Source organism: Ambystoma mexicanum, chromosome 6q (assembly GCF_040938575.1).
Source record: "Ambystoma mexicanum isolate Mex_15411 chromosome 6q, UKY_AmexF1_1, whole genome shotgun sequence".
In the NCBI taxonomy this organism is placed as follows: Eukaryota; Metazoa; Chordata; class Amphibia; order Caudata; family Ambystomatidae; genus Ambystoma; species Ambystoma mexicanum.
Genome location: NC_090937.1, coordinates 1,025,244,056 through 1,025,267,489, shown reverse-complemented (window position 1 = coordinate 1,025,267,489; position 23,434 = coordinate 1,025,244,056).

The following is a 23,434-nucleotide window of genomic DNA, read 5'->3' as shown; positions in this document are numbered from 1 at the left end:
ATGCTTGAATGATGCGTGCTTGTTGTGATGCAGTCTGCATGCAGGCCATGTGCTGCACACAGAGCCAATCCTCCTCTACACACCTGCACCCTCCTTACATACAAGACACTCGGCAGCCTCTCTTGTCCATATCCTTGCTCCCAGACATGTTTGCTGATAGCCTGTGCTGATCTTCCACTCAACACTCGGCCTATGTCGTCACATGACTGACGTCTCTATGAGGTCAACCTGCGATCTGGTCCCCCTGAGGGGCATGCTTCCTTGCCTCTATATCCCCCAGCAGCTCACTGTCTCCATGGTACTGGTGATTCACATGTTGGACTCATAAAATGGCACAGGCTCACAGTGGACATGAGTGTTCATTCATGGACCATGTACATTCCCAGCAAGCCCCTATGGTTCTGTGTCAAGGTACTCATTCTACTCCATCTCCGGTATTTCATACGTCTCATGGTATTTGGTCATCCCTTTTATGCTCACTCAGGCTCAGTGCCTCATCACGCCCATTTTTTTGTGTTCCTCTTATGTCTCGTGTGTAGGACTCCCTCTGGTACAGCCTCCCTTCCTCTATGCAATTGGTGTTGTAGCTTCTATGTGTCTTGGTGAATGTCTGATGATTACTCATATGTTGTCCTTTCTGGCCTCCTCTCATCTGCTGTAGTCTCAGATGACTGAGGTGATGCAATAACACCTGTCCACACTGTCTGCTACAACACAGTACTCTGATCCACCATTCTGAGACAAGCACTGCCTCCCAGCCATTCCCCGAGCGGGGGGGAGAGGGGTTACTGGATCCCAACATTCCACTGGCAACACTTTGCACATGATGACTGCAATTGCCCTTACACTGCCATCATCGCGCAAAATTGACATGACTGTGTTTGTGTTTCGATTGACAGTTGAGACCGTACACATGTACTGCACTGCACCCACACCTCTGAGCCCTGTTTCAGCCTTCCACATGCCTATTCACTTGCGTGATGTGAAGGTCACTGAGCATTTATATATCCATGTGCCTTCCTTCACTGTATTGCAACACACTGGCATTGTTGCATCCTGTGACACATGTGTGCTTTTAGTTATAGTGATTGGCATGAAATGTATGGTGACATGCTTTCTACATGGGCCACAGACAGTACTATTTGACTTCCATCTGGGGCTGGTTGACAGTTATACCATGCCTATTCTACATGCCATATGTTTGTTGGCATCTGTCATTTTTGTGTAAGGTCTATGCAATGCAGGAGCGTGTGTGTGATGCAGGTGATAAGCAACATGCAGTATATGTGTAGGCTTCACATTTGACATGCACCCATGTCTGCTTTCAGGGCCACCTTACATTTCATTTCTACTGCATGCATGCTGGAGTTTGTTTCATGTGTGACATGGCTGCTTCATGTGTTGGCTATCAATATTGTGATATCTATGTGTCTAGTATATGCTGGTGACATGTGCGCTCATGTGATTTTTGTTTTGTTACAGGTGATGAGGCACTGGTAGCAGAGGAGGAGGAGGAGGAGATGGCAGAGAGGTTGGAGGGTTCAGGGCTCCAACCAAGCACCGGTGGAGAGTGTGGTGTGGTAGGCCATGAGCATCCATTGGTGCTCCAGACCATCCTGTCCCGGACTGGCTCTGGATACACCTCTGGGGATCTCTTTGGCTCTGATGCTGAATCGGATATTCATCAATGCATGCCGTCGCAGATGAGTGATTCTGCAGTGGATTCTGTTCTGCCCGACACACCTGTAGTGGGGGTAGAACCCTCAAGGGGCCAGTCAGTGAAGGAATGTCCGTCTGCTGTGGTTGTGGGTGCAGGGTCACACTCCACACCAGTTGCTCCTGTTCCTGGGGCAGCAGATCAATGGAGGAATGCAGTCCTGCAGCCACAGGCAGCACGAGCACAGCAAGGACCAGGGCTCATTGGGCCAAACAGGTGTGCTGTTCGGCAACATGGTGGCCGTGCACCACCGGGGAACATTGTGTGGGAGAATCACATGTATGCCATTGCACAGCAACAGGGGGCAACTATTGAGATGATGGCTCATGGCATGGAGCATGTGGCGGATTCCATTCTCCCCCTGGTAGGCAGGCGGAGCTCCAGCAGAAGGCAACACTGTCCACGTATCACCCACACATGCTGGACACGTTGTCTGCCAACAGGGACCGATGGGCTGAACTGGAGGTTCTGTGCACAGCCATGGCTGATGAGGCAGAGGACCACAGGGAAGCCCTGAGGGATGAGAACATCTCCCTCAGACATTCTCTGGCTACACTTTTGATGGGCCAGGGTACACGGGCAGAACAGCGGATGGAGCAGCTGGAACACACCATCTCAACTGAACTCCATGCAAGCCGTGAGGAGGACCGTCTGTCATGTGAGGCCATGCAGGCAGTACTCTGTGCTACACGCGAGAGCTTGCAGGAGGCACTCCGTGCTACACGTGAGATGCTGCATGGGGACCTCCATGCCATCTTCCTGCAGGCCAAGGCTTACCAGACCCACATGCTTGCTGCCCTGGAGGGGCATGTTGGGGATATGCCTGGGCAGGCACCCTTACCATGCAGATCTCCTGATATTCAGCCAGACGGTGACAACAGTGACAACTGATCTCTCACTTCTGCCTAGCCGTGCAGACCATGAGCCCATGGAGGATTTTTATTTTTTTATTTTTTTCTCAACATCGACGCATGTGGGTGTTGAGGTGCACCCTGCACCTCTCCCCTTCCTGGTTGCATCCCCCCGGTTGACAATGGCCATTTTTATTTTATTTTTCCTTTTTTGTCTTTCATTCATTCAATGTGTGTTGCTTTGTGGCATTAGAAGGCATCTACTATGTGTTTCGGCAGGGCCCATACAGGCTTGTCTTGTGTTAGTGTTTGTGGCTTGGGGTCCGGACACATATGCCACTCCTGCTTCCCCTTTCCATTGGCTCGCAGGGATGGCTCCGTGTGACAGTAACTTAGACAGAGGCATTGGGCTTCCGCCATATCTGTGGCCAGTCTGAAGTCCAACATGTGTATACACCCCTAGTGGGGATTCATGATGGTTTCTCCAGTTCTTGGTTGGCCTGAATTTTGGTGAGTATATTGCTAACTGTGCATATTTTCATGTTGCCTATTCATGTATTGCCTTGCCTGTCTACATTGTTGATACACTTCATGCTCTACGCGGTAACCTGGCCCCTTTATCTCTATATCTATATGAGTCACACTCAAGATGGAAGGGAGCCGTGTGGTGGCAATGTCACATTGGGGCACTTGTGCTATAGTGATTGGTCACTGTATTACGTTGTCACTGTTGGGTCTTGTTTTCATGATATGTTATGCTGGTAAATAGATAGTCCTGTGTTGGGTTTGCTCTTGACGTGTCAGGGGATCGGGGAGATTTTTCCATTGCCCATGAGTCCACAACAGAGTGGTTCACATGGAAATGTACGCAACACTGAAGGTTCGTACATTTCACATGCAAACATGCATTGAATGCCCCGGCAAACGCACACCCACAACACACACACAACACACCCCCACCCCCACCCTAACTCCACCCCAACATACCCCCACACACACACTACTTATCTTCAGAGACATGCTGTGTCCCTGCTGTGCAAGTTCACTTTCACTTATGTGATTGGGAACTGGCGCCACAGGTTAATTTATTTTGATTATTTTTTCTACAGTTGCAGGGGTTTCCAGCCCACAACCTTCGCTCACTTTACTGTGACTGTGTAGTGTAGTGAGCGGAGTGTTGCGGGAATTGCCTGAAATGCATGCCACCAAAGGTTTAAACATTTAGTGTTATAACTTTTGGTGTCTTGCGTTTACATCCTTTTAGTATAGGTTGGATTTTTTGGATCAGTCTTTTTGTCATAGTCTGTGTCTGAGGGAATTGTCTCTGGCCTGTTTCAGTTGGTCACGGTGCACTTTGTGGCAGTTGTGTCATGTGTTGTGAATTTATTTTGGAGTTTTCACATTGCATGCCATGGCATGATGTGTTTCAGGCGGTTGACATGGGGTTGAAGGGGGTTTAGTTGACATACCAAGATTTTGGAATGCTGTTTTGCATGGGGGTGGTGGAATCTGTAGCTTTCATGTGCGCCTTTTGGTCACATGGGATTGTGTTTGTTTCAGTCGCTAGGGATGCACACAATGCTGCAATTCCGAGGACGCATTGTCATGGTGGTAAGGTTGTGATGGTCGACTGTACCTTTATCATCATCGATTGTCACCTGGAATGTGCCAGGCATGTGTGCACTCCGCAGGGGTGGGAGTTTAGGTGAAAAATGTTGCCACAAGCTGGGTACGGGCTGCCTCACCACATGCCCTTTCCCCTCCCATGCGCAGCAGGCGTGCATGTGGTTGAGGATGTGGGGGCACCACCATGTCCACCGGTATGCACCGCTGTGTTGCAACGTTGTGCAGGACACATGCTGCCACAATGATCCTGCACACTACTGGGGGCGCATATAGTAGCTGCCCACCAGAGCGGTCAAGAGAGCGGAAACATGACTTGAGCACTCCGAATGTGCGCTCCACTATGCCCCTGGTTGCAATATGGGCTGCGTTGTATCTTACCTGGGGTGGTGTGGTGGGGTTCCGTATTGGCGTCATCATGTAGGAGCTCAGAGGGTAGGCACTGTCCCCTGGGGAGATGATAATGGTTGTCATTAGTTGGGTTTGTGTATTTGTGTGTGACATGCATACATGTGAACAGGCATTTGTACTCACCAATGAGCCATGTGTTGCCTTGCCTCCCAGCTTCCAGGTCACGGTGTAGGGCTGACATTCTGAATATGAAATTGTCATGGGTGGAAGTGGGATAGTTTGCATAGACAGAGGTGATGATTCCCTTGGCATTGCATACAACCTGCGCGTTGATGGAATGCAAGCGCTTGCGGTTGCGATAGATGTGATCAGTGGCCCTAGGTGGACACAGGGTCACATGGGTGCAATCAATGGCGCCAAGCTTTGGGGAAGTGTGCCACCCTGTTAAAGTCCTGGACCATGGCCTGCCTTTCTGCAGGTGTTCTGGGCATGTATATGTGCCTGCGGACTGAGGGGCGTGCAGTCATGATTGCCAACATCTGGTGTAGGCAGCGTGACTACATGGGCTGTGAGATGCCCCCAACTATGGCAGTTGTCCGCTGAAATGCCCCAGTGGCCAAAACATGCAGGACATCGAGCACCTTTTCCAAGGGGCTCAGTGCTTGGGAGCACAAGGTGGGTGAATTGAGGTCATCCTCCCACTCAGTGACCAGGTCTAGGATAATATGGGGTGGTAACCTATACCTGCCATAGACCTGGTCATCAGACATCCCAAAAAGGCTGGTCCTGGGTAAAACAAAATGCTGGGCCTAGCTATCCTCCTCCTCCTGTGGTGTCCCACGATCACTGCTGAGAGAAATGGGACATTCATCGTAGCTGTATATGCTTGTTTGTTGTTTATTATGCTGCGCGGGGGGGCTTACGCCTGCTTTCGCGTGGCGTACATGTTTCCGGCTTTGTGTGTCTTTTGGTGCACGCGGGTTTGCCCTGCTCAATTTCATGAATATGTGTTGTTAGCGCGCATGTCGTTGTTGCAAGTATTACGCAGCAGTACTTCCCCCGTAATGCCCACATTTTTGTGTGTTGTTCCCCATTCTGTGTATTCTGCCCCCTTTTTGGGTGTGTGCGCTGAACGGTGTGCACCTTCTCTGGGCGTCTAGAGCAGGGCTTCAGCCGCACGGATTTGGCGCACTCCGAGGGTAAGCCACGCGCAATGTGTTCCATGAAATGTGCGTTGTGTTTCTCACGCTTGCGCTAGAGATTTCGGCACACAATAATTCCATGAATTACCATGTTAATATTTCAGAGCACTCCAGCAATGACTACTGCAAGACACTGAGCAAATCCTCATATGACCCCTGTGAATATTCGTAAACGTTTTTCAGTTGTAGGGTGCTGCAACATTGTTTAGGCTACACCACCTGCGACTGGCATTAACTTGTTAGGCCAAACATGAGTCCAGACAGAACAAGCCATGTTCACTAGTGGGCTCGCCTGCCAAACTCATCTCAAGACATGCACATTTTGGAAGGATTCTCCAGAGGCAGAGAATTTGTTCAAAGTCAGGTGCAAGTGCGAATAAGTGGCCCAAGTTCAGAGGACCTATCAGAAACACCCTTTACTGCAAAAGATAAAACAAAAAAACCTCTATGAAACACTTTGCATAAAGTCTTTTGAACACTTTAGTGTGACAGCCCTTTACAGTTTTTTAAAAATACTTCCGCTTTAAACATCCACTGAAAAAAGAAAAAAAAATCCTGTGGTAAACTTTATGAAAACCTTCATGAAAACATGTGCAGGATATACCTGCTGTGATTTGTTGGAAACACTAACTGGTAAATAATCCTTCTGCCACCAGAAAGAGAAACAACATAAAATATCCCTTTGTGAACCCTTTAAAAAAAGACAGAAAATGTTTGTGGAAAAATCCATTCATGATTTTAAAGCCTTCAAGTTGAAGATCCTCCTTCCACCATAAATAAGGAAACACATGAACATAGAAGCCTTGTGACACCATCCTGCTTCCACTGAAAGAAGAACAATGAACAAAATAATCTCCTTCTAAACCCTTATGCGAACATGTGTGTGCCGCCCCTTTGTGTTTTTGTTTTAACCCTTTCCTTTTAACCATTCTCTTTGCACTATGAAAAATGAGACAAACGAGAAAGCAGTGCTTTGTGTACCCCTCGTGCAATTCTAAGGATTGCTAATCTGTTTCTCTTGAACCATCTTTCTTTCACCAAATAGGCAAAGAAAACAGGAACGCTCTGTGACACCCTTTGCCCTGGCTCTCCCAACAAGTTATTATATATTCCTGGTATCTTTGTTAAAAGGTTACCTTCATATAATTGTTTTTTCAGGATTGAGATTTGAACCTGTGTTTTGCTGAGTTGTTTTACTTCCAAGACAAACCTGTTGCTCCTAAACTATCCCTCCTCACAAAGGAGAATGGTATGGGAGAGGTAGTGTTCGGCATACAGCCAGGGATGTCATTTCACCAAAATGCCAGGGGTAGCGGAAGTGACATCACATGACCCTTGACCTCTGATGGCTTCACAGGAAGTGATGTCATTTGACCACGCCCCAACGTGACATCACATGAAGTGATGGCACACAACCTTTCGTCCCTTGACAACACAGGAAGTGGCATCACATAGCACTGTTCCTCAGTACACTAAGAAACATGGTTATATCACTGTAATATGATATACATTTCATACAAGCAACAATCGCCATATGCAGCGTTAATATCAGTGTGTATAGGCCCATATTACCAAATGACTGTGAATGTAAGCATCTACACTTACCTTGGCTTGCCTGCAGTTGCGGTCATCTCGAGGTTCCGGACAATTGCAATAGAAGCTGCTCCTTCTTGGTGTTGGTGTTCTCCGACCATCCTGCTCTCAGTCCTGTGCCACAGGATGCAGAAACCTGGCATAGAAGAAAATGGCAACGCATGGTCATGGTGCACAATTACACTTAAACTTATGCAACATGCACCTAACGAAAAAAAGAGGCAAAGCAGCATGCAGCAAAGTACCCCAGCAGTGAGCACTTAGCTCAGTGGGTTATTTTACCAGCTACCTGTCCTTAAATGTGCATACCACATCATTTGGTAATGTGTTAGCTATGGGGGTAACATTTCTTATTAACATAACACTTATTATTAGAGTGCTTAGACGCAGCAGGGATATGTCTTGCTGCATTAGTAAACCTTGTAAAGTTGGTGGGTAGATAGCCTCATAAATGTTTATTTTGAGCTGCACAATTGATTCTACAGCATATTATGTCACCATTGGATAGCTCAGAGTTTAAATCATATGGCCTTTTTCTCTTCCCGTTGCAAAAGGTGCTGTAAAATGTGCTGTTTTAACCCGGAGATGGTTAAAGCTCCCTTGCATCACTCAGTGGGGGAATCTCTTCCCCTGTTGCAGCAATCAAAAGCTGCCACCCATTAATATATGCATAGTAAGTGAACATATTGTGTAGTGAAATAAACAAATTCCGTTCAATTGAGCTATCCCTTTATAGGAAAGGGCACAAGACAAATGAGTATTCAAAGAAAGTAATCAACACTGGAAAAATAACATGAGAGAGGAGAATTTCCAATAAGTATGCGGGCAAAGTATAAAAGGTGGTCACCTTTTAAACCCAACCCATTTATAATGAAATATTCCAAGGAAAACAAAATCTAAACAGTAGGCGTGTGCTTTGATGACACATGCCCTCTCATCCTGACCCTTCTCACCCCCATGTTTGGCTTTCAACAATACCCTGTTTTATAAAGAGAACACACACTGCAATTTCTGACCAAAATTGGAAAGACATGTGCTTGCACCACAACCACTGACTACCTATAAGAAGTAATTTGTATGCACTGATATATGGGAAGCAATGAACTCACAATTCTGGCTGACACCACCGGGAGGAAGCAATGTGCTCACACTACCATGGCTGACACCACATGACAGAAACTAGTGCTCACACTGCTATCACTGACCCCACAACCAGCAAATAATCGGACCTGCAGGAAATTATACTGCTATGGCTAACAGCACCTGGAGGAAGCAGTGTGCTCACACAGACATCACTGACATCACTGATCTAGCTGCAGGAAACAATGTGATCAGTCACACTGCTATTGCTGACCCCACCTGGAGGAAGCAATGTGCCTGCCTTTTGTTACAGGCACCCAATGTGCTCTCACTGCTATTGCTGACCTTATCTGGTGGAAACAGCCAGTAGTCAGTGCCGAGGGTGCGAAGGCCCCCACCATGGTCAGCAGCATCTGGAACCCATGGCCACACCACACCAAGGAGCTTCATAGTCCACAGCACAGCCGAGGGAGCTGGCCAGCATGCACCCACCTGCCCTGGTGAACTCTCTGGTGAACTCTGCTGGAGTGCCTGCAGCCTGCACAGCCCCCGTTTAGCCCATCATGCTGAATTGAGTTATCTCACCTCACATGAAGGTGCTTCCCCCCCAGGCTACTGCAATCTGGAGAAAGTGAAACAAAGGTCTTACTTTCAACACCAAGTGTGCCCGGGGAAAACAGCAGCTGCCGTCTGAAGAAAAGGAAACGCAGCTTCAGTAATAGGAACATCTTTTCATGCTGGTAATGTTGCCTGCAGTTACTCTGTCTCCTCTGTGCAGCATGCCTGGAATCGGCAGAAACATGCCACCATTGCAAAGGAAGAGCACGTTTACAGTCGGCTCTCTTTGGACATGGAAGCATAGCATGTAATGCACACATTTGCTAAGTACACAAGGAAACTTGCATTTACAGACTATGTACTTGCAGAGCAAATGTGTCCATTACAGTTCGGACCATTAGCAAACCAGTGTGCACTTGCTTATTCAGGTTTTCAAAAACTTACCGCTCTGCTTTCACAGAACCATTCCCAAAGCACAGCTAATCATATGAATGCAACATAGCGGAGGTGAGGTCGGACAAAGTTCATGGTTGCCAAGCAACCATGAACTCTAGTCACAAACGCTCCAGCCAGCGTCCAGACCTAGTGGAGCCACGCCCGCCTCCCAGGCAGGCATCATGGAGTTTGCTTTGCCCCGCGAAGCAGCCTGCCTTGCTGCATAAATAGTGTACTCTATTTTTTTCAGAGAGAGTTATTTGTTAATATACTGCAACAACATATATCATAGTAGTGTCTACATTACGTATTTGTTACCTTGACCAAACCATATTCTGCCAATCAGTTCATATGGCACATCTGTAGATGTATTTGTTTGCATTGCACTTTGCATCTACTCTTTTAAAGGCAATAAAAGAAATGAAAAACTCAGAATTCCTATATTGATGAAGATGCATGTATACATTGCAAGAATATGGTTAACTCACAATTGCAATCTTAAATTCTTACAAAACTTAAAGACAAATGACTTCACTTCGGTCATTTGCTTTCTGATGGTTACATCTATTGCTCCGATGAATTCCTCATCTCCAGACGCCCCTCAGCCAGCTGGAGCCATACAGCTACCATGCCGGCATGAGCCCCAAGAAGCAAGGCCATACCCGTACACACTCTGGGTTGCCAGCGCCACCTTTCCTGTTTCACCATGTTATGCTCTAAAAAACGTCCTTTTTTATTGTCTAACTCGCAAGACATGGATAATGTAAGCAACGATTTGCAATTCCAATGTTTGTGTTTCAAAATAAATATGACATATACAGTATGCCGTTACTGGGGTGCATGGATTTTACCCATATGGGTATTTCATGTAAATGGCCCTCATTACGACCCATGCGGTAAGTTACCGCCTGGGTCGTACCCTTACCACCATGGCGTAAACTACGTTTACGTCATGGTGGTTGGCGGATTTACCGCCCCATTCCAAGGTGAGTGGGGCGGTAAATCCCCATTTCCCATTTTACCCTTCCCCATTCCCATTTTCGCCCCATAGGGCATAATGGGAATGGGGAAAGGCGATAATTACGGCACCGTAAATTACGGTGCCGTAATTATCGCCAAGGTCCCTTTGCAGCATGGATTTTAACGGCTGCAAAAAAGCAGCCGTTAAAAGCCATCCCGCAAAGGCAACCTTGTAATCAGGCGTTAAGGGTCGGCGCCGATTACGGCGCCGTAAACCCCTTAACGCCTGAGTCAGAATGAGGGCCAATGTATCAACGTTTGTTGGGCATTATAAAAACGAAAAATGTGAAAGTGCTCACAGAATGTTCCATACAAGTGTGCGCATTGCGGGTTTGGTTTCATGATACTCCTAGCTGGACCGCAACAACTTCTGAATTCCCCTGCACCCGACTGCGGACACGAGCATGTGTTTTCACAAAATTTCAAGAGTCAATAAGGCAAGGCACAGTGACCTCTCGTGTAAACAACCCTTTCACTCAACTCGTTTCTGCCAAGAAAGCAGCCTGTTCAAGAGGACAGGCTGTGCTGTGGAACATACATTATTGTTCGTGAGAGCGTACCTGTGCTTGCCGTCAGCTTCTTCTTCGGCTCGATCCTGAAGCGCATTTCTTTCACAGCCTCTTCAACTGAAGTTCCAAATATCACTGTGTTCTTCGTGGTCAGAGTGTCACCGAGGGGCTCACTAGAGGGAATGCTGCCATCTAGGGACGGAGAAGACCTCTCTTCACAAAGCAATGGGGAGGTGGAAAGCATGCTTTTAAAAATATAGTTTTAAACCAAACTGAACCCAGAGGTCGCAAAATAATTACAGAGGTCGCAAGGGAATCGGCTGAGGTCACTCTTGCGACCTCTGGCGACTGCCAAATGACGTCCCTGCATACAGCCCAATGAGATTGAGTCTGGCACTTCATCCGACATGGAGATATGGGAGTCAGATAGGAATAACGGTTAAAACCCACTAAATGGTATACTATACAGGAGCTGCACAAGGGGGAGATTTAAAGGTAGCAGGCACAGAACAGTTGCATGGCATCATTCTGGGCGTTTCCTTAACAGATGTGGTAGAAAGTGAGGACAGAGTCTGTTTTTCCCATGCAAGAAATGGTGGATACAGGGCATGAAGAAGTGGTTGCACTAATTGAGGGCTTGCTGCAGTCAGGCAATACTGGTGAGGGTCAGCAAGAGAAGGAAGAAGCCATGAGGCATATACCGCACAGATGCTGTACAAGATAAGGAGGAGTATGTACATCAGGAGCAGCAGAGAGTAAAAAAAGAGGTGGACAATGAGACAGTTCATGTAGGGAACATGAGGAGGAGCAACATTGGGTGATGAATGAGGGTGGCAAAGGAAGGACAGTAGGTTTTGGAACATGAGGTGGATGTAGGGAAGCAAGCAGAGGACACTGACAGGGATGTTGGGGGGGGCGCTAGGGGGAAGAGTGCCAAGACAAGTAGATTTGGCAGCCAAAGACGTGAGAAGAGTGGGAGGGTTAACTGAGCTGATGTCGGTGTGCTGGTGCCTCCTGTCCTCCGAAATGGGTTATGATATGATATGGCATTTATACACCTGTGCACAAGTGTATGTCGGCCAGAGGACAGAACTAATTGAGTAATACCCTATCACTTTCTTGAATGGGCTCATCCAGGGTTTGCTAGTCTTTCCCTTGACTAATGACACTCTATGGAAAAGGGTGCATTCATCAGGGTCAAAAGAAGCACTATGCATTAAGTAGAACTGCAATGTAAAACCACTTTTGGCAGTAGCAGAAAAACATCTTTCACACTTGAGTTGAACCCACTACCCCCTTCCCACCACCCAGTGGTGTTGAGGAAACATCTAGTATGTCTGGAGATGAAACTCTTCACTATGGCATAGAGTCAGGCTGCATGAAAAAGATGCATAGACATAGGCATAGGCATATGCACAGGCATGGGCATAGGCATTGGCATTGGTATCCTGTTCAACTATTATGATAGTGCTTTAACCATGCCCGCATGATGGAACTAATGGTTGTGATACAGTAAGGGAGAAGTCGACATGATCACCTATTCCACCATTGAAGCACTCATTTCCTGAATCTGGAGTGTTGGTCATCTACTGGGATCCTGAACACAGTGAAGTCCAATATGCTGTCTGTCTCATCAGTGTGGCCATATCATTAAGATGCCACTCCAAATTAAAGAAGGGGGGTGACTGATAGAGAGTGTAAGAGAAATGTATTGGCAATGTCTTGTGAATCATCTGAGTTCCACACTCTATTAAGTAATTGGGAGAATCTTAGAAAGATGTTATAGTCTATAGGTTATCATTAATGTACCCTTGATGGGACATTGAACAACCATTGTCATGTCTTTGCTATACTGGTAGCAAAACTATTTTTGATTGGTAGGTTTAGGGATACCACGAGAAATAGCAGTGGGGAGATCCTCAGAATTAATTGCAGTTGTCACCCTCACAAGGTAGTGAGGCTCTGGGAATTAGCTGTGGAGAGACCATAGAAAAATGGTATGCCTCAGTCTCTCTGATGTAGGAGACAGAAACAATTGTCATGTTTTTGGCCCATATTTAGCAGGGATAACCTAACACAAGTTTTAGGATTGGTGCTCTCATGCAGCAGGCAGAACTCACAACATTATCATGTTTGTGCATCTCGTTCATTAGGGAGAACATGACACAGTTTTGCATCTTTTGAACAGTGTAGAAAACCTGGACAATGTTTGCAGTATTTATTTGGTGGGGAAATCCTGAAAAAGTGTCCTATTTGTGGCTGTCATGTTGCAGTAGAGTTCAACAATATTCATGTTTAAAATCCATCTTGTAACAGGGTGAACTGAAATAATGTTCTCATGTTTTTGAGCTCTCATTTAGTAAGGAGGACTACAAATAGTTTCAAGGATGCTGTCTAGCCTTTTGGAATGCAGATTGCCTCTCCACTGTGGGATATGTTGACCCACTCTTATGTGCTATGTTACAGCACTTTACTGCTTTGATGCCAGAAACAGCATAGCATGGATGTGCTGACTCCTGTGTGGGCCAAGATCCCTAAACTGTGCATAGCAATAACCAGAGAATGGCTGCACTGCCCTGCCAACACACATTTCAGGTGGGGTGGAACATAGTACTCACTGCATGAGTATGCCAGTGTGCTCTGCAAATAGTAACATGGAGCAAAGGAAAGAAGCAGCATTACTTTGCTGTAAACCCAAAATGCCTCTTTAAAATGTCAGCTTTGCAACCTTTAAAAGTGCTGTTTTTGGGTCTAAATCCATCATTTCTACTGAACCACTGTGATTGAAAGGGCCCTGAAATGCCCAGGATCAGTCTTGAGTCTCAGAGGAACCGGGCTTCATTTGAATGACAGCTCCTACAAAAAGTATCTTTGGAAAAGCAACCAGGGACTTTGTTTTTCAATTTTCCAGGGGAAATGCAGCTATTTCTTTGCAACAGTAGCTAAAGAATCAGCTGTCATGAGAAAGACTCTAAACACATGCTTGATACATTTATCCATGCTGCAAACAATTCCAGCACTCAAGGAAAGGACTAGAGCTGACTAAAATGTGTATTTGCTGCAGATGAAAAACAACTTTAAAAGAATAAGTGTCACGATGCCTGCCCCCAGACATATGGAACAGGTCCATCTGTCCAGGGAACAGGCACCCAAGAAGACACAGGAATTCTCAAAACCCCACCTAGAGGCTATATGGGTTCAGTCCTGGCGCCGTATGTGCCAGGCTCATATTGCCAACTTTAAACTATGCAGGTCATCCTGCAAAGAACTCATGTACAGGCCATCATGATGCCATGAAGGGACTACTTTTCTTTAGGAACTATTTTGCTGCTTGGGTGTGGTACTAGAACTTGTTACCTGGGAACTACTTTTTTGATGCTATTTAAACCAGGCCCGAAGAGCAGCACACGCTTCACGTTATTTTGCATTTTAGCAGCGTAACGCTCACCGTGTCTGCAGTCCAGCATCCAGTCTACAGCCACACCCGTCTTGTGTCCGGAGCCGATCCTAGAGAAAAGGAAAGAAGAAGAGAAGGTTAGAACAAGGAGATTTCCATTTGGTCATCATCTTTTCCTGGAGCAGCCGCACCTGTGGAAAGGGAAAAGACATTAAAATAAACCACGTCGCATTGCCAGCTGCAGTGCCGCATCATACTCACCTGTCTCCGGAGCATCTCCACGACCCGGCGCAACACCCTTTGAATCGCCGCCCGAAACATCAGCATCTGAAAAGACAAGAACAAAGAAAAGGTGATCGGGGTTCTGCCAAAGACATTCTTTTGCTTATCGCAAGATACTTACTGGGAATTTTACAGCTCGAGGCAGCGCTGGTCACCATCCTACGTTGGACATTATTGGCAAGGCGCCGCACCTGCAAAGAAGATAGGGAACTATTGGTTAATTACATTTGGAAAAATACTACTTGCTAGACAGTGCTTGGTACAAACTGACTCGTACTAGTAGGGGTAATTCGATTACTCCTGGATCTGTTACTCGAGGGGGCACTGTCCCGTCCCCCCTCGTCGAGTTTTGGCTGGTGGCAGTGGAAACTACTTGTTATGTTCGACCCCGAACATAACCCTATGGGATTTGTCCCATTTTTGGAGATTGATACTTTTTCTCGTTAATCTCTAACATACCACCGGTCTACTTATCTTAAATAAGTTTATCGGATGGTATTTTTCTGCCAGAACTCGGTTTGTAAAATGGCGTCTGTGTTCGTCTCTCTGACTCCTCAACCAAAGGTTGAGCCCTTTGTTCCACTTTTGGCGGGCTCTGTACAGAGACCCTCCAAAGTGGTGCCATTCTGTCTGGGTGACCACAGGGGTGTGGGAGGGGGTTTAGGCACCCTGGACCGAGTTGCCTTGCCAACTCCGGTCACACTCTGGAGTGATTGGCCCAAGTGGTGAGCCTCCCCGCTCACCACTTAGCATGTGTTGATTGACAGCTAGGCTGAATGAAAGGGGGTTTTCTGCATAAAAGCAGGGCTTTTGGGACTGGATCTTGAGAAGTCGCCACAGGACCTAAGAATCCGACGAGGGTAACGCTGAGCCGACCTGCAACGACGACACCTCCGGTGGAGCCCTGCTGAGCCGACTCACCACTTCCCGACGACAGAGGAGATCTCCCTGCCGGAGAGTCTCTTCCCCTGACTGGTGGGAACAACCAGTCCCCTTTGCTTTTTATTCGCCTCAGGACGCAGTGGTCGAATTGCCCGTGCAGCGCACCTCGGCAACCGGATAGCCACCACCCCTGTACCGCGACCAAAAGGTGGTGCCTTGTGACGGAGCACTCCGCGGCTGGTCTCTTCCCTGGTGGTGCACCGGACTTCACTTTTCTTCGACGACGAGAACATCGCTACTCTTGGCAAAGACCCGACGTGCATCCACCACCAGGAACAACTGCCCCCGCCGGAGCTGCCCTCCACAACAAGGTACCGTGTCAACCTGGCTTCCATTTCGATTGGTTCGAGTGAGGTGTCTTAATCCTCTCCTTTCCGTTGGGTCGCCTCCAAGCTTTCTCACTTATTGTTCTGAACTGGTTCAATCTGCCGATAACAATTTGCTACAAAGGCTCGAATGCATTTCCACTAGAGACTTTTTGGGACATATCGCCTTGCCTCTCTCCGAGTGGGCCTGGCCTCTGAACTTTATTATCTATTGTGGTTCTTGCCTTCTTACCTTGCATTTTACCTGTGAAGTATTGAACTGTGTTGATTTCGTAACCTTCCTATATTTTTTTTTCTCTCCCGTCCTAACTAATATTAGAGTGCCATCTAGGTTGAGGTATACACCTCTGTCTGTAAATAAGTGGTGCCGGTAGAACCTAGACTTGTCGAAATATTGCTAGGGGGATTGATCGTTTCTTCTTCGTAGAGTAATTGTGTTTGATTTGTTTGCCGTGAAAGTGCCATAGTGTTGTTGATAGATGTTTCGTTATAAATAAATACCTTAATATCTTTACACTGAGCCTCGTTGCGTGTTTGCTTGTCTTGCTGTGAAGAATTGCCCTATTTTGCATTCTCCACATACTGCTCAACTCTTCTTGAGGGAAGTCTGACTGCTCAGCCACAGCTGCCAAGTGAATCTGTGTGGTACAGACTGCTATCAAGTGGGTTCACCGCCAAACACCTGTAGTCCTAAATCTTTTGCAGTGGTCCCAGAGGGAACTGCACAGGTTTCCGCCTAACACTGGTGGCAGAGGTGGGATTTGTATCGAGTATACAGTTTAGAGTGCTTTTCGACACTGTAGGATAACTAACCACAAAACTTAGCACAAAAAGCAACTTTCAAAAAACATGTCTACGATGAAAACTTACAGTCAAGAGTCCTTGTCAGGTGAATATACTGAGAGTTTGCGAGCTCTCTGTAGGCAAGAGAATCTTTCTGTAAGAGGCAAGAAGTTAGAACTAATAGAGAGATTGCTGGCAAAGGAAAGTCTGGGTACTGGTTCAGAGGAACCAATCTCTCCAGCAAATGTAGATAACAGTGATGGTGTTGATCTAAATCGTAATTCTGATGATAGCGATGAAGAGGCTGACGAGGACGGAGAGGCTAACGAAACTGTCTCCCCTGCTCCTCTACCTGCCTTACCGGCTGTGCCTACGGGGCCCATACCAGGTCCCACAAGTAACCCTGCTTATTTTGAACTTGAAAAAATGAAGCTCGAATTAGAATACAAACAGTTCTTGGCTCAATCTGAATGAAACCAAGAGCTTGAGTTCAGACGGATGAATGCCCAGGCTGAGCAGAAGCAAGCTGAGTTAAGACTCAGGGAAATAGAACTTAATCACAAGTTAGAGATGAAAAAGTTGTCTATAGAAAATGCTTCTCTCTCCTCTGGTTCCTCTAGGAGCTCCAGTCCCAAAAGACCCCGGATGCCGAAGGAATTAGTGGGTATGTATGAACCGAGATTGGATGTGTTGGATTGGTTGAAACTGTTTGAATACAATCATGGGCTCCAGGACATGGCCAGGAACGATTTACTTCCCTGGTTGTTCTCTAGGCTCCCTCCTGTTGCGACTGATGTGATAATGGAGTTGGGGGAGGCGGATAAGACGGATTACGAAAGTGTGAAACTAGCTTTAATAGCTAGATTCGGGAAGACCCCTTCCCAGTATCTTAAGAGGTTTAGAACCCTCAAAAAGCATGATGGTACCCATTGGACTACCTGGGTGAGTGAAGGGTTGAAAAACTTAGAGGGATGGATTAAGGGTTACAAAGTGAACACTTATGAGGGTATGAGGAATCTTTTTATGTTGGAGTCTATTTATGATGCCTGTTGTCCTGAGCTCAGACTGCACTTGGCTGATTCGAAGGAATGGGATTCCCGGAAGCTAGCTAAGGCTGCTGACTTGTGGGTTGTCAACCGGGCTACTCATAAGGATTCTGGGGCAACTCAGAAAAAGGATGAGGGAAAACAGCCTAAAAAAGACTCAAAAGAGAATTCTAATAACTCACATTCCAACGAGGGCCCCAAACAAAACCAGAAGGGTAAGCCACAAGGAAAACCACAGCAGAATAGTGTGTCTTCTGGTGCCAAACCGGAAAGAGGTCAGAACAAGCCACCATTCCAGAAAGCATTCGGTAAATGCTTTGTTTGTGGCTCGACTGACCACGTGAAAGGAGATCCCAGATTTAAGGGTAAAACTTCAGGGGTCCAGCTTGTCTCCTTAGCCTTCGCTCCAGAGGAGGAAGTCCAAATGGCAAGTGGAAACTTTCTACTGCTAGCTGACGAACCCATTGGAGTCTCAGCCAGCGTTTCTTTAGTATCTCTGGGGTTGTGGGAACAACAGAATTTAGATGTCTATAATTCTATCCCCGATAATACTAAAGAGTATTATAAGGACAGTGTCCAGGTGAATGGTCAGGAGACTCCTGCCATTAGGGACACTGGGGCCAGCATAACTGTGGTGGATAAATTGTTTTTTCAGGCTGAGGATGTTGCTAAGGCACCCAAACGCCTCACCAAGTTAGCTGGAGGGCCTGTGCAGATGCTTCCCCAATTACCAGTTCTCATCCAGTGTAACAACATGACTGTGAAGATACCTGTCAGCATACAGAGTGAGGTACCAGGACGCATACTGTTGGGTAACGATTTGAAAACTCTCGGAGTTGTATCGCATACTCCCAGACCTCCTAGTAAACGGTTACAGGAGCTAACCAGACCTGCAAGAGAGAGGACCATGCGCGGTACTCTCCAGGAGATGATGAAGAAAGAGATCACTCCTGCTCCACTGGAATTGTCGGCTGCTGTCTCCAAGAAATCAGAAGCAAAAGGGAAACCTAAGACTTCTATCCTGAAACCAGCAGCCAGCATTTCAGTGTAGCCAACACGGACTTCCCCGCGGTTGTCCAAAGTTACACCCGTAACTCCACCTCCAGCCGAGGCTGAGAGGGAGGTACAACCCTGTGTGGTAGAATTAGACTCTGAGGAAGAGCTAATGGAAGGCCAGGAACTCATTGGAGATCTGGATCCTGTTGACCATCCTGAGCTGCAGTCTTTACTTGCAGAAGGTGGACCCAGCAGGGCTGACTTCAGTAAGGGACAGAGGGAATGTCCAACTCTGGAAGGTCTTCGCCACCAGGCTGAAGGGCAAGAGCCTGGGAAATACAGGTTGCACTGGGAAGATGGCCTCTTCTACAGTGAACCGACCGAGTCTGCACCTGGAGACTACAAACGACTTGTAGTACCCCAAGAGAACAGACCACAGTTCTTGCAGTTAGCCCACGAGATCCCTTTGGCTGGTCACTTGAGTTTCAAGAAGACTAAGGAAAGGCTCTCTCTCTACTTCTATTGGCCAAAGATGGGGGCCGAAGTAGAAAAACACTGCAGGAGCTGCCACACCTGCCAGACCTCTGGTAAGGTTGGCTCCAAGAATGTGGCACCTTTAGTGGCTCTCCCAGTTGTGGGAGTCCCATTTGAGAGAGTAGGGATTGACATTGTTGGTCCCCTTGATCCTCCAACCTCCTCAGGCAACAGGTTTATACTTGTTGTAGTAGACCATGCTACTAGGTATCCTGAGGCAATTCCTATGAGGACTGTTACAGCTCCGGCTGTGGCTAAGGCCCTCCTTGGTATTTTTACTAGGGTCGGGTTTCCTAAGGAAGTAATCTCTGACAGGGGGTCAAACTTTATGTCCTACTACATGAAAGCCATGTGGAAAACCTGTGGAGTTACTTACAAGTTCTCAACAGCGTACCACCCACAAACCAATGGGTTGGTAGAACGGTTCAACCGAACCATGAAGAGCATGATAGGTGCTTTAGAGGAACCTCTTAAGCGTAAGTGGGACCTTCTACTGCCATGCCTTCTCTTTGCTTATATAGAAGTCCCTCAGGAGGGAGTAGGTTACTCACCCTTCAAACTACTCTATGGTCATCCCGTCAGAGGTCCATTGGCCCTGATTAAGGAGGGGTTGGAGAGTGCTCCTTCCCCCAAGCCAGGCAGAGTGACTGACTACGTGATAGGTCTCCGGAGGAAAATGTCACACATGATGACGGAAGCAAGCGATAACTTGAAAGCTGGACAAGCATTGGTCAAGCACTGGCACGATCAAAAGGCTAACATGGTTGAGTTCGCTCAAGACCAGCTCGTTCTCGTTATGATCCCAACAAGGCAGAGGGCCTTGCAAGATAAGTGGAGGGACCCTTCAGAGTTGTGGGTAAACTCGGAGAGGTTCACTATCTGGTGGACTTGGGCAATCCCAAGGAGGCTCCGACAGTCTTTCACACCAACCGACTTAAAGCGTATGTCCCACGAACTGATGTAGGAGCGTTGCTTCAAGCGTCATCCGAGGAAGAAGAAGAGAGTGAAGCTCTTCCGGATCTCCTCAGAGGCTTACCTTTAGATGAAAAAATTGAAGGGGTAAATCTCTCCTCCAATCTGACACCCGAGCAACAAGAAGAGTGCAAATCGATGTTGAATCAGTTTGCCTCTCTGTTCTCGCTTTCACCAGGCTTGACCCCTTGGGGCCAGCACGACATACTCACTGGTGACTGTCTGCCAGTCAAAAGCAGAGGATACCGCATGTCAGAAAACGTACGAACCCACATCAAAGGTGAGGTCAGCAAGATGCTTGATCTCGGGGTAATAGAGCCCTCTACTAGTCCATGGTCTAGCCCAGTATTGTTAGTACCAAAGGCCGGATCTAAAGAACTTAGATTCTGCGTGGATTATAGAGCTCTTAATGCAGTCACCAAGACTGATGCCCACCCTTTGCCAAGAACAGATGAGTTGGTGGATAAACTTGGCGCCGCCAAATTCCTCAGCACATTTGACTTGACGTCAGGCTATTGGCAAATAGCCCTGACAGACCATGCCAAGGAGAAAACTGCATTTTCTACCGCCGTTGGCTTATACCAGTTTAAGGTCATGCCTTTCGGATTGAAGAATGCACCTGCTACGTTTCAACGGATGGTAAACCAGGTTCTGAATGGGATGGAGGACTTCTGCATGGCATACTTGGATGACATCGCAGTGTTCAGCAATTCCTGGGAAGAACATGTAACCCACCTGAGAGATGTTTTGCAGGATCTTGGACGAGCCAATCTGACCATAAAGGCGAGCAAATGCCAAATTGGACAGAGTAAGGTAGTCTATCTTGGACATGAGGTAGGAGGTGGAGAAATAAGGCCTTTGCTCAGTAAAATTGAAGCTGTGCAAAAATGGACAACACCGACTACTCAAACCCAGGTGAGAGCCTTCCTAGGCCTCACTGGGTATTACAGGAATTTCATTGAGAACTATGGGACCATAGCTTCTCCACTGAATGTCATCTCCTCGCCCAAATTTCCTAAGAAGGTTAGGTGGAACGAGGAGTGCAATCAGGCTTTTGAAAACCTGAAAAAGGCTCTTTGCCAAGCCCCAGTACTCAGAGCTCCTGATTACCGGCAACACTTCATTGTGCAGACAGATGCTTCAAATGTAGGAATAGGTGCCGTACTCAGTCAACTGGATGGGAAAGGTAGGGAGCACCCCGTTTGCTTCATCAGCCGCAAGCTGAAGGATCCTGAAACAAGGTGGGCAACAATCGAAAGAGAGTGCTTTGCTATCGTGTGGGCTCTGAAGAAGTTTAGGCCGTACTTGTATGGTTCTACTTTTGTCATTCAGACTGACCACCAACCCTTGAGATGGTTAATGCAAATGAAAGGGGAAAACCCAAAACTATTGAGATGGTTGATCTCCCTGCAAGGGTTCGATTTCACCATTGAGCACAGGTCAGGATGTCACCACCAAAATGCTGATGGTCTCTCTAGGATGTATGTCATCGACTAGAGGTATGAGATTCATCCAGGAGTGGATTAAATCCTCCTGTCCCTTAGTCTGGGGGGGCAAGTGTTAGGGAGAATTCTCTGTTTAGGCTGAATTTCCTAACCTAGTGAGTCCCCCAGCAGCTTTGCTGGATTTCTGGAGTTTTTTTTTTCCATCCTGCCACGAGTGGGACGCTTTTCTCCCGCTCTTGGACATGTATGTGTGTAATTCCTTTGAATGTCAATGTGTTCTATGGGCTATGGGGTCTTTTACTCCATAGGGTCTCATATGTTTTTCTATGTGTGTTACACCGCACCCTACATGCCGTAACACTGGGACGTCCTAGCGGACCCCCACCATAGACTCCATACCCGGGGACTGACTACTGTCTCCCCGGGCATGTAAAGTCACCATTGGCTTTACTAGACCTAAATTTACTAACAGAACTAGTACAAACCATCTTATTGTGGATGTACTAGTAGGGGTAATTTGATTACTCCTGGATCTGTTACTCGAGGGGGCACTGTCCCGTCCCCCCTCGTCGAGTTTTGGCTGGTGGCAGTGTAAACTACTTGTTATGTTCGACCCCGAACATGACCCTATGGGATTCATCCCATTGTTGGAGATTGATACTTTTTCTCGTTAATCTCTAACATACCACCGGTCTACTTATCTTAAATAAGTTTATCGGATGGTATTTTTCTGCCAGAACTCGGTTTGTAAAATGGCGTCTGTGTTCGTCTCTGTGACTCCTAAACCAAAGGTTGAGCCCTTTGTTCCACTTTTGGCGGGCTCTGTACAGAGACCCTCCAAAGTGGTGCCATTCTGTCTGGGTGACCACAGGGGTGTGGGAGGGGGTTTAGGCACCCTGGACCGAGTTGCCTTGCCAACTCCGGTCGCACTCTGGAGTGATTGGCCCAAGTGGTGAGCCTCCCCGCTCACCACTTAGCATGTGTTGATTGACAGCTAGGCTGAATGAATGGGGGTTTTCTGCATAAAAGCAGGGCTTTTGGGACTGGATCTTGAGAAGTCGCCACAGGACCTAAGAATCCGACGAGGGTAACGCTGAGCCGACCTGCAACGACGACACCTCGGTGGAGCCCTGCTGAGCCGACTCACCACTTCCCGACGACAGAGGAGATCTCCCTGCCGGAGAGTCTCTTCCCCTGACTGGTGGGAACAACCAGTCCCCTTTGCTTTTTATTCACCTCAGGACGCAGTGGTCGAATTGCCCGAGCAGCGCACCTCGGCAACCGGATAGCCACCACCCCTGTACCGCGACCAAAAGGTGGTGCCTTGTGACGGAGCACTCCGCGGCTGGTCTCTTCCCTGGTGGCGCACCGGACTTCACTTTTCTTTGACGACGAGAACATTGCTACTCTTGGCAAAGACCCGACGTGCATCCACCACCAGGAACAACTGCCCCTGCCGGAGCTGCCCTCCACAACAAGGTACCGTGTCCGCCTGGCTTCCCTTTCGATCGGTTCGAGTGAGGTGTCTTAATCCTCTCCTTTCCGTTGGGTCGCCTCCAAGCTTTCTCACTTCTTGTTCTGAACTGGTTCAATCTGCCGATAACAATTTGCTACAAAGACTCAAATGCATTTCCACTAGAGACTTTTTGGGACATATCGCCTTGCCTCTCTCCGAGTGGGCCTGGCCTCTGAACTTTATGATCTATTGTGGTTCTTGCCTTCTTACCTTGCATTTTACCTGTGAAGTATTGAACTGTGTTGATTTCGAAACC